The 10,314-nt window shown below is 36.9% G+C and overlaps 1 long non-coding RNA gene across 1 annotated transcript in view; it reads right to left on the bottom strand.

Annotated features, from left to right (window-relative positions):
- The window catches only part of LOC131345693 (uncharacterized), a 9,181-nt gene extending 261 nt beyond the window's left edge, over nt 1-8,920 (bottom strand). Inside the window, exons 1-4 of the long non-coding RNA XR_009203518.1 lie at nt 8,785-8,920; nt 7,737-7,785; nt 2,247-2,288; nt 1-50 (exon numbers count right to left, since the gene is read on the bottom strand). The exon at nt 1-50 is cut by the window's left edge and continues 261 nt beyond it. This is a non-coding gene — a long non-coding RNA (uncharacterized LOC131345693). The remainder of the gene's footprint in view (nt 51-2,246; nt 2,289-7,736; nt 7,786-8,784) is intronic.
- Between the last annotated feature and the right edge of the window lie 1,394 nt (nt 8,921-10,314).

The following is a 10,314-nucleotide window of genomic DNA, read 5'->3' as shown; positions in this document are numbered from 1 at the left end:
TAAAGCCCACTGAAGACCTCACAGGATGCTCTTCCAGTAGTGTGCCATCCCTTCAGGAATCCCCGAAAGACAAAATGGTGAGATCAAATTAGATTTGGGAGATATGACAAAAAGTATCAAGATACTAGAAATTACTTACTTAAATGATTGTATATGTTGTATAAGTAAGTTGCGTAAGTGGTATATAAAATATTTAAGCTTGAAAAGAGAAAATATGTCCAGAAATCGGTTGAATGGTTTTATATTTGTTATATATTAATCTTATATTAGTTAACCTTTCTTTTTTTTCAAGAGACCTTCACTTGCTAAAATGTCATTTTATGTGACATACCCTTAAAGTATCACTGTAGATTATTATACTTATCATATCATACTTCTCCCCTTTAGGCAAAATTTAAAGAGGCGAGGGAGATCCGAAAAAGTCTTCTGACGACTGCTCACCAGTATATTATTGATGTGTTGGCTGCTGCCCTGTGTCTGGAAAATACGGTGGTTGAAGAGTTTGTTCTTGATGCTCCATCTGTAAGTTTTAGGGCTGATAATAAGTAATAAGTCCCTTTCAATGATTTTGACTTCTACCTTAAAGCCCCTGTCAATTTAACCTAATAATTAGATTAGCTATAACTTCTTTGGTCACACGATATGTTCATCTGTTTGTGTAATGGAGAGTTGTAGAGTTTGAACCCACATATCTGACACCAGCATTTAAATCAGTAAAGCAACAACAGAAACCCAAGCGCGCTGAGCCAAATCCACAAATCTTCCTCTTCTTTCGGCTTTTCCCTTCAGGGGTGGCCACAGCGAATCATCTCTCTCCACTTATCCATATCTTCTGCATCCTCAATACTTGCACCCACTAGCTTTATATCCTCATTTATTACATCCATATACCTCCTCTCTGGCCTTTCTCTTTGCCTCCTGCCTGGCAGCTCCATGTCCAACATTCCCCTACCAAAATACTCACTCTCCCTCCTCTGAACATGTCCAAACCATTTTAATCTGTCCTCCCTAACTTTGTCCCCCAAACGTCCAACATGAGCTGTCCCTCTGATGTACTCGTTCCTAATCCTGTCCAACCTTGTCACTCCCAAAGAGAACCTCAACATCTTCAGCTCTGCTACCTCCAGCTCTGACTCCTGTCTCTTCCTCAGTGACACTGTCTCTAAACCATACAGCATGGCCAGTCTCACCACTGTGTTGTACACCTTCCCCTTGATTCTTGCTGATATTTTTCTATCACGCAGAATTCCCGAACACCTTTCTCCACCCATTCCGACCTGCCTGCACTCGCTTCTTTCCCACACTCTCCAATACACTGGAAGAGCCAAAGCCACAAATATTGGAAAAAATTAAATGTGGTGCTGATTGCCATCAATTATAATATTTAAAACTTCTCTCTGGCTCCTTCTAGTGGCAGAAGCTGCTCTAGCAATGTTACTAGCTGCTTTCTGCCTGCCTTAGTAATGGCTGTCTCCTTACAGTTTGTATAGTCAGAATGGACAAATGTACAGATTTCAGCTAGCAGACATATCTTGATTGATTGACTACATTTTGTGGTGGGGGAATTTTTGGGCAGAACATTTTGGTCCAAGTACATCTTAAGCTTATGTACAGCTTACGCATCACCTAACCAGGAGATTTTTTTTCTTTCAATAGTTAGCGTCATTCGATGCCTTTTTTGCCAAAGGTGGGGCAAAAACAATTACATTTGTGTACCAAGAATCTGAAGTACCAGGAATAGGTAAGAGGGTTGTTTAAAACTTTATAGATAAAAGATATTAAAGATAGTGAATATTGTTTGGTTCTGTTAAAAAAGTATTGATTGTTCTCATATATGAATGCACTATTTAGCAAATAAAAATATGCTTCTGCAATATATAATTGTTTCATTCTCAAAAATCCTTTAATGTGTTAGAATGTGGCCGCACTTTTCCTGGCATTGAAGCGGGGGCCAAAATATTGCGGCTGATTCCAGCAAACTTAAATGAGACAGCTCTTATCGGGTGTTGTCTCTTTTTCATGAGAAACAATGTGGATGCTGCCATCAACCCAAAGACCATCCATCAGGTGAGGCTTAAATTCCGCACTTTATATTGTTTTTTACACCAGACACCATTTCTGTAGTAATCTGAGCTCATTTCTGAGCTAACCTCTGGTGTTATTTTAGGAGATTGGCTTCTCCATGCTTGATGCCTCAGAGGGTCTTCTGAAAGGACAGCAAGATTTGTTATCAAAGGTGTATTTACCTGCAATATGTGTAACAGAGGATTGGGGCATCCTGACCAACACTAAAGAGGAAGAGAAAATCAAGCAGAATTTTAAAAACATCATATTTAACTATGTTAACTTCCTAGAGGGTAAGGCTTAAACTATTTTTTCACCCCTAATATCTTTTTAAGATGTTAAAAATAAAATACAAAAATATAAAAAATCAATACTGCATCACAGAGTATACAAAAAAAAGGTTTAAGTAGATAAATGATGACACAAATAATAAATAATGCAGGTATTAAAAATATTAAAAGAATAAAAAAGAAAGTAAAAAAAAATTATTATTATTATTATTATTATTACGAACATAGTTAATACTGAAATAGATATCTAGGCATATTGTTATTTTATCTGTGTTAATTCTGCTACTTAATGATAATGTAGGTGTTGCACTGCAAACTAATTTTCACTAGATGATCAGTCATTTGCAAAGTAGTCGACTATTCAGCCAAAAACTCTTAGGTAGGACATCACTATCTTCCAAACTGCACTTCAGTTATTAGCCATACTCAGGCTGCATTTCCAAAGCTTTTGAATGATTTTTAAGGCTGAAATAAAGTGATGTAATAATGTGCTTAATAATATATCTGCAATGTTACTGCCTGGATTTCCACACTAGGGGTCACTTGATTCACAAATGGGATCACAAGAGAAACCTCACAATCTCTTTTTTTTTTTAATTTAATTAAAATTAGAAAAATGTGTGCTAATATTCCGAGATGTAAGTGGATGTTTTGTCACTCATTTGCTATTAAGTGAATGTGATTTTTAAATCTTACAAGCGTACATAAGATATTTAGTGAGTACATGAATAATGCTTCTCATACGGCCGCTCCAGTTAAGGCACCGAACAGCCTTATAGGAGGTAATGAGCCAGAAGAAGACGATTCTTCAAATACAGAGAGAAAAGGAGCAAAAATTAATTAGCAGACTTCTTTAAAATTCACTTGGGAACCCATCTTCTCTCAGGCACTACACTAACTTTAGAGTCGGATTAAACAAAGAAAGAAAGAAAAAGTTCATTTGTGCAAGTGGGAACACAGAAATCACACTCAGGTGAAGAAATAGAACCAGTCCGAGACCATCTGAATGAATTGGTCTTGGTAAGGTTTTAGTCATGGTCTTTTTCTGATGCTTTGGAAGGTAGTGTGTGTTTGGTAGGGCAGACCAACGAGGAACCTGTAGCACTATTATTAATCAGCCATATTTGCAGTTAATGCTGTTGACCTTAACCTATCAATCCTTTGATCACTATTCTGTATGAATTAAGCAATGTACTGTAGATAGTTACTTCCTTATTTACACTCAGCATGACTTTTAACATGTTCAACACTTAAAGCTGAGATTATATTTATCAGTTAGTTTACATTTTAAGTTTTGGTTAGCACAGTAGGTTGCATCTTCACCCATTATTAACCAGCCTTGTGTTCTGATTTATTCTGCAGAAGCTCAGACGGTGATGGAATGTTTTCAACTGTCAGAGGCATCAGGTATCGACTTCTCCAGGCTTGTGACCTTAACTGATATGAAAGCAGCTGGTGCAGATGTGGAAATGATGTTCAAATGTGAGAATTTACTGAAGATGTGGTGCAAAGCGATTGATCGGGTACAGACTTTCATATGACACAGTTCCCACTTTAACAGTCAGTATTTGAAATAGACTAGCTGTAGCATTGCAATAATACCACAGTATTACATACACCGATCTCCTGCATAACACTTTTCTCATTTTGCATTATTTTTTTTGATTAATTGATTGTGTTTGGTCACTTAACCACTTTATTCACCTTTTAAGCGAAATGATTTATGCACACTGTATTGTTATGCCTGTCTGACTTGCTATCTGTATCTGTCGATCAATCTGAACCTTCTTATGTTGATGAATTGATTATATACACTACCAGTCAAAAGTTTGGACACACCTTCTAATTCAGTGTTTTTTGTTTAGTGACTTATCAAAAAACAGTCAGTTGTTATTTTAAGACACGAAGGTCAGGTGTTCTGGAATAGTTCTTGCAAGAACAGTATTGTCAAGTGCATTTGCAAAACCCATCAAGCACCATGATGAAACTGGCTCACATGAAGACCATCCCAGTAAAGCAAGACCAAAACTTACCTCTGCTGCAGAGGAGAAGTTCATTTAGAGTTACCAGCCTCAGAAATCACCAATTAACAGCACCTCAGATTAGAGCCTTTATGAAGGCTTTACAGAGCATCAGTAGCACTCATACACTATATTGCCAAAAGTATTCGCTCACCTGCCTTGACTCGCATATGAACTTAAGTGACATCCCATTCCTAATCCATAGGGTTCAATATGACGTCGGTCCACCCTTTGCAGCTATAACAGCTTCAACTCTTCTGGGAAGGCTGTCCACAAGGTTTAGGAGTGTGTTTATGGGACTTTTTGACCATTCTTCCAGAAGCGCATTTGTGAGGTCACACACTGATGTTGGACGAGAAGGCCTGGCTCTCAGTCTCCGCTCTAATTCATCCCAAAGGTGTTCTATCGGGTTGAGGTCAGGACTCTGTGCAGGCCAGTCAAGTTCATCCACACCAGACTCTGTCATCCATGTCTTTATGGACCTTGCTTTGTGCACTGGTGCACAGTCATGTGGAAGGGGCCAGCTCCAAACTGTTCCCACAAAGTTGGGAGCATGGAATTGTCCAAAATGTCTTGGTATGCTGAAGCATTCAGAGTTCCTTTCACTGGAACTAAGGGGCCAAGCCCAGCTCCTGAAAAACAACCCCACACCATAATCCCCCTCCACCAAACTTTACACTTGGCACAATGCAGTCAGACAAGTACCGTTCTCCTGGCAACCGCCAAACCCAGACTCGTCCATCAGATTGCCAGATGGAGAAGCGCGATTCGTCACTCCAGAGAACGTGTCTCCACTGCTCTAGAGTCCAGTGGCGGCGTGCTTTACACCACTGCATCCGACGCTTTGCATTGCACTTGGTGATGTATGGCTTGGATGCAGCTGCTCGGCCATGGAAACCCATTCCATGAAGCTCTCTGCGCACTGTTCTTGAGCTAATCTGAAGGTCACATGAAGTTTGGAGGTCTGTAGTGATTGACTCTGCAGAAAGTTGGCGACCTCTTCGCACTATGCGCCTCAGCATCCGCTGACCCCGCTCCGTCAGTTTACGTGGCCTACCACTTCGTGGCTGAGTTGCTGTCGTTCCCAAACACTTCCACGTTCTTATAATACAGCTGACAGTTGACTGTGGAATATTTAGGAGCGAGGAAATTTCACGACTGGATTTGTTGCACAGGTGGCATCCTATCACAGTTCCACGCTGGAATTCACTGAGCTCCTGAGAGCGACCCATTCTTTCACAAATGTTTGTAAAAACAGTCTGCATGCCTAGGTGCTTGATTTTATACACCTGTGGCCATGGAAGTGACTGGAACACCTGATTCTGATTATTTGGATGGGTGAGCAAATACTTTTGGCAATATAGTGTATCTCAATATCAACTGTTCAAAGGACATTATTGTGTTTTTCGGCCACCTTCAGCATTGTTTTACAATGTAGAAAGAAATAAACATCAGGAAAGACCATGGAATTAGAAGGTGTGTCCAAACTTTTGACTAGTAGTGTATGTTTCTATCAGTTGGTTTTTTGTTTCATGTATGACAAGCCAGTCTATTTGTCTGTTTGTCTATGCTAATACCTAACTGTTTACAGGCCAAGCAATCGATTGACCAGTAGATAAATACTGTATGTAGACAAGCTGAATGACTGATAGATTTACAGCCTGATATCATCTTCCTTATTAATGTCCCTGATATCACCTTTGAGTTTACTAAAGAAACTTAAAAGTCTGAGAACTATTGCATTTCAGATGCTCACAGATAGTTATCAAATAAGAAAAGAGGATGCGGCATTGGGGATTTTAGCAGAAATGAAACACTGCAAGATGATGTCTGCTATGTTCAGTCTCATCAGTGAAGAAATACAAGGAACTGAGTTTAAAACAGTGTTGAATTACCTCCTTGTAAACGGATCAAAGAAATTGAAGGTAAGTGAAAATCAGATGTTTAATATTTTTTTTTTTTTCCCACTTGATCATGTTTGTGTTCTTGATGTACAGATCTGGTGGGATTTGAATATCAGATTAACAGAGCATGTAAACGAAGCAAAGGAAAGTGTACACCTTCTGTCCATTTTAGAGAAACACTGTCAACCTCTTTACAACCTTGATCCAGTAAGTGCTGAGCCACTTTAGTATAACGTTAGCTGATTTATTGATTTATCTTTCCTTAAAATAAATCATTTTTATATTCGTATTATTCTCTAATTACTTTTTTTCCCCTTGTATTTCAAATGTAGGTCACTATGGCCAAAAGTATCCAGTTAATCATAGACTCCATCTTCATGATGCAACATGTCTCAAGATATTGCAGCCCCACTCAATGGATTTATTCACTGTTCAGCAAAGTAAAACGATTACTTTAGTTTTCATAGTTTGAGTTAAAGTTTTATTTTTTAATGAAAAAAAAATCCTATTTTTTTGACAGGTTACAGATGTGATGGTAGCATGCTGTAAGGCATACCTCACTGAAAATGGCAGCTCTCAAATATGGGAGCAAGAGACAGAAATCATTATAAAGAAGAAAGAGGTAACACTAAATAGTTGTTTAGTTGTTGAATCCATGGTAAGAAGATGTGGAAGTACCAGTGAAGCAGGGCCTTGGCAATTCAATAATAATCCATTTTAACACAATGATCCTAGAATATTTTTGATTACAGACTAGACACAATAAGTGTGATAAAGTAGTTATGAAAAAGCACAAACCATAACCTAAAGTTAAAATGAGTTACATAATTATTACATAATTACATAATATGGAAGTTTCACTAAAAATAATGAGAGAGAGAGAGAGAGAGAGAGAGAGAGAGAGAGAGAGAGAGGCTGGTGAGGGAATGACTGTTAGTTGTTGTTTATAATTGACTTTTATTGTTTATAACGTAGGTGATAAACAGAACTTGTTGCACATTACATTTAGCTATAAACTATTAAAACTTCATTAATAAAATTGGGTATAAGTGGATTAACCTTCCAGACCACGCATTAGAAGAAAAATAATGCAATTTGTTAGACAAGTTGTTCTTGAGATATTGTGCTAGTGGCAGTGACCTCAAAAACGAAGCAAAATATTGACAATAGATTCACTGTAGAAGTATGAAATTGTATAGCTAAAGGGTACAATTGCTATACATTTAATTATTAATGAAATAATTTAGTCAATGAATAAGTCAGATTAAAGCCTGGTTTGCTAGCTATATCGACTGATAATGGATAGATAGATAGATAGATAGATAGATAGATAGATAGATAGATAGATAGATAGATAGATAGATAGATAGATAGATAGACAGATAGACAGATAGGGAACATCCTACAGTTGAACTTATAATGTCTGTGTTTTTTGTATAAAAAAGGAGTGTATGTACCTATTTTGGGAGTACCAGTCCTGCTTCCACAAGACAAAGGAGCAGATGCCTGCAGGAAACCCAATCGAGATATCAGAGAAATCCATTTTGGGCAAATTTGAGATATTCTGTGATAGGCTAAATAAGGTAGTGAGTCATTTCTAATGTGTTTAATTATCCCTTGGTTCAGCTGGACTATAATGACATATTTGTTTTCCAGATATCTCAGGTAATGATAGCCGCGAAACCGTTCTCCTCCCTCAGCCATTTGGAGATCGATGGAATAGACCCTCTAGCAGCAAAGTTTCAGAACATTTACATCAACATGAAAAAAAAACAGAACTATCTGGATAAAGGGGGAAATGAGTTTGGAGTTGATGTTGCAGAGTTCATGTCACAGATTAACAACCTGGTGGTAATTTGTGCTTTAAGCATCAGTGACTCAGATTAATCTACAATTATGAATGCTTAATAATAATGTAGTATTCTAGTAATACACTGTACAACACATTCAATTCTTTTCCAGGTTCAACTGGAGCATTTCATGAGTTCAAGTATTTCCAAGACATATTCAAGTCATCATGCCCTAAACCTAATACAGAGGTACTTTGTGTTATACAAGAATTGTCTTGATACCGATGATGTTAAAAGAGCAGTTCAGACACAAATGAATCGTAAAGTCCCCCGATCGCAGATTTTTGATCAGTTAGATCAGTTAGTGTTACATTTAATTCAGCCATGATGTTTAGCAAGTGAGGTCTATATTTTGTTTGAGCTGAGATTAAGTATGTGGAATAGGAGTTGGACAGATACACATAAATTCTATCTTTTAAACACATAACGGAAGGCTTAGAAGGAGAACCCCAACTAAATGACCAAAATGAAACAAATGACCCTTGCTTATTGTGAAGTAGCTGCTGTAGAAGGATGCATGCAGTTTATTTAGTTACATAGTGCAGAATTGCGAAGTGTTTTTATGGACATGCAAAAATATATTAGTTATTTGTTGTGTATTCTGAATCCCCTGCAATTTTCGTAAGAGCCTGATATAAAATTTACAAAAACTTACCTTCTGTCTGTTTTACAGGTTTCAAAAGCTAAACTCTCCCTTCCTGCAGGCAGAAATCTCCAAGAATTATAGCCTTATTCTGAAGCGTTTCGAATCAGAGCTTATACATGTAAAAAAGGTATCTGCATTTGAGGAGTTTAAAAGAGATTTGATGCTTAAATACCAAGCAGAAGTGTGGCTTTAATAATTCTTTTGTTGTTAATGTCTGCAGCACTACGAGTCCAACAGAAAACACCCTCCTCTAGGCAAAAACATACATCCAAAGGTGGGCAGGATTCTCTGGGTCAGGAATCTGTTCAATAAAATACAGGAGCCCATGAGCAAAATCAAGGTAAACAGTGAGATCAAATTTACATACCTATTCACCTCGAGATGATGTTTAAGATAAGTGCAATTATTAAGTCCGGCAAATATCCAGTGTTTACTTATAAAGTACATCTAGCTAAACTCTAACTTGAAATATGTTCTTGTTCATATGCCAAGTGTGTACCTTAAATTACAAATTCTGCCCACAAGAGAAACATTAACCTTGTTAAAAAAGCCCACAGTTTCATGCTGTCTGTGATTGAAGGACACAGGAAGTACGGGTGCCGAGGAGCATAATAATTATATATACAACTTTAACACTGAGTATTTGTAGTACATTTTGAGTTTGTTCGTTGGAGATCACATTTCATACTTTTTACATTATCCAATATATGGGAGACTCGGGTCTTCAGGACAGAGGAGTTTGCAGTTAGTAGGTAGCATGAAACCAGCTTTGGGTTTTTTATTAACTTCTTATTAACTTCAAGCCCAAGAAAAAAGCTGTGCAACTATGTGTAGTGACTATAATATAATATAATATAATATAATATAATATAATATAATATAATATAATATAATATAATATAATATAATATAATATAATATAATATAATACAACAATGTAACAAGCAACATAATATAACAATCTGTTTTTAATCTTTTATTTTTAGGCATATATTATGTGAATGAAATGTTACTGAAAGTAATAACATTATACAAGTGCATTCATGCTACAGTCATAAATATTCTCAGAACTGTTATACAAAAATAAATAAATTAACTTCTTGTAGTATAAATGATTGTATAGTCAACACAAGTTCTCTGTTAAAAACAAATCATTGGCTATCATTCGTGTATGATGTCATAGTGCACAACGTGTACTGTGTCCTGCTTAAAATGTCAGCTTTCAATATAAAACACCTTCAAAAATTTGGTTCTAATTTATTCCAATTTATCTTTTTCTATTTTCTCACAACATATAATGAATTCCTACGATGGACAGAAAAACTCGGACATTTTATCCACTGCTGAGGGAGAGAATGTATTGAAGATGTACAACAGAACTGCTTCTCAGTTTGTGGAGTTCGAGATTCTTCACCACAAGGCTTGGCTGGAGGAGGTCTCCAAACTGACTGATAGTAAGTGTCTTTACTCTCTTTCTTAGGTATACATTCTGAAATATTAAGAATAATGTACAAAATGAGTATAACTAAACTTCTTTGT

This window comes from Hemibagrus wyckioides, linkage group LG25 (assembly GCF_019097595.1).
Source record: "Hemibagrus wyckioides isolate EC202008001 linkage group LG25, SWU_Hwy_1.0, whole genome shotgun sequence".
Classification (NCBI taxonomy): Eukaryota; Metazoa; Chordata; class Actinopteri; order Siluriformes; family Bagridae; genus Hemibagrus; species Hemibagrus wyckioides.
The sequence above is the reverse complement of the archived record's forward strand: the minus strand, read 5'-3'. Positions and strand labels throughout refer to the sequence as shown.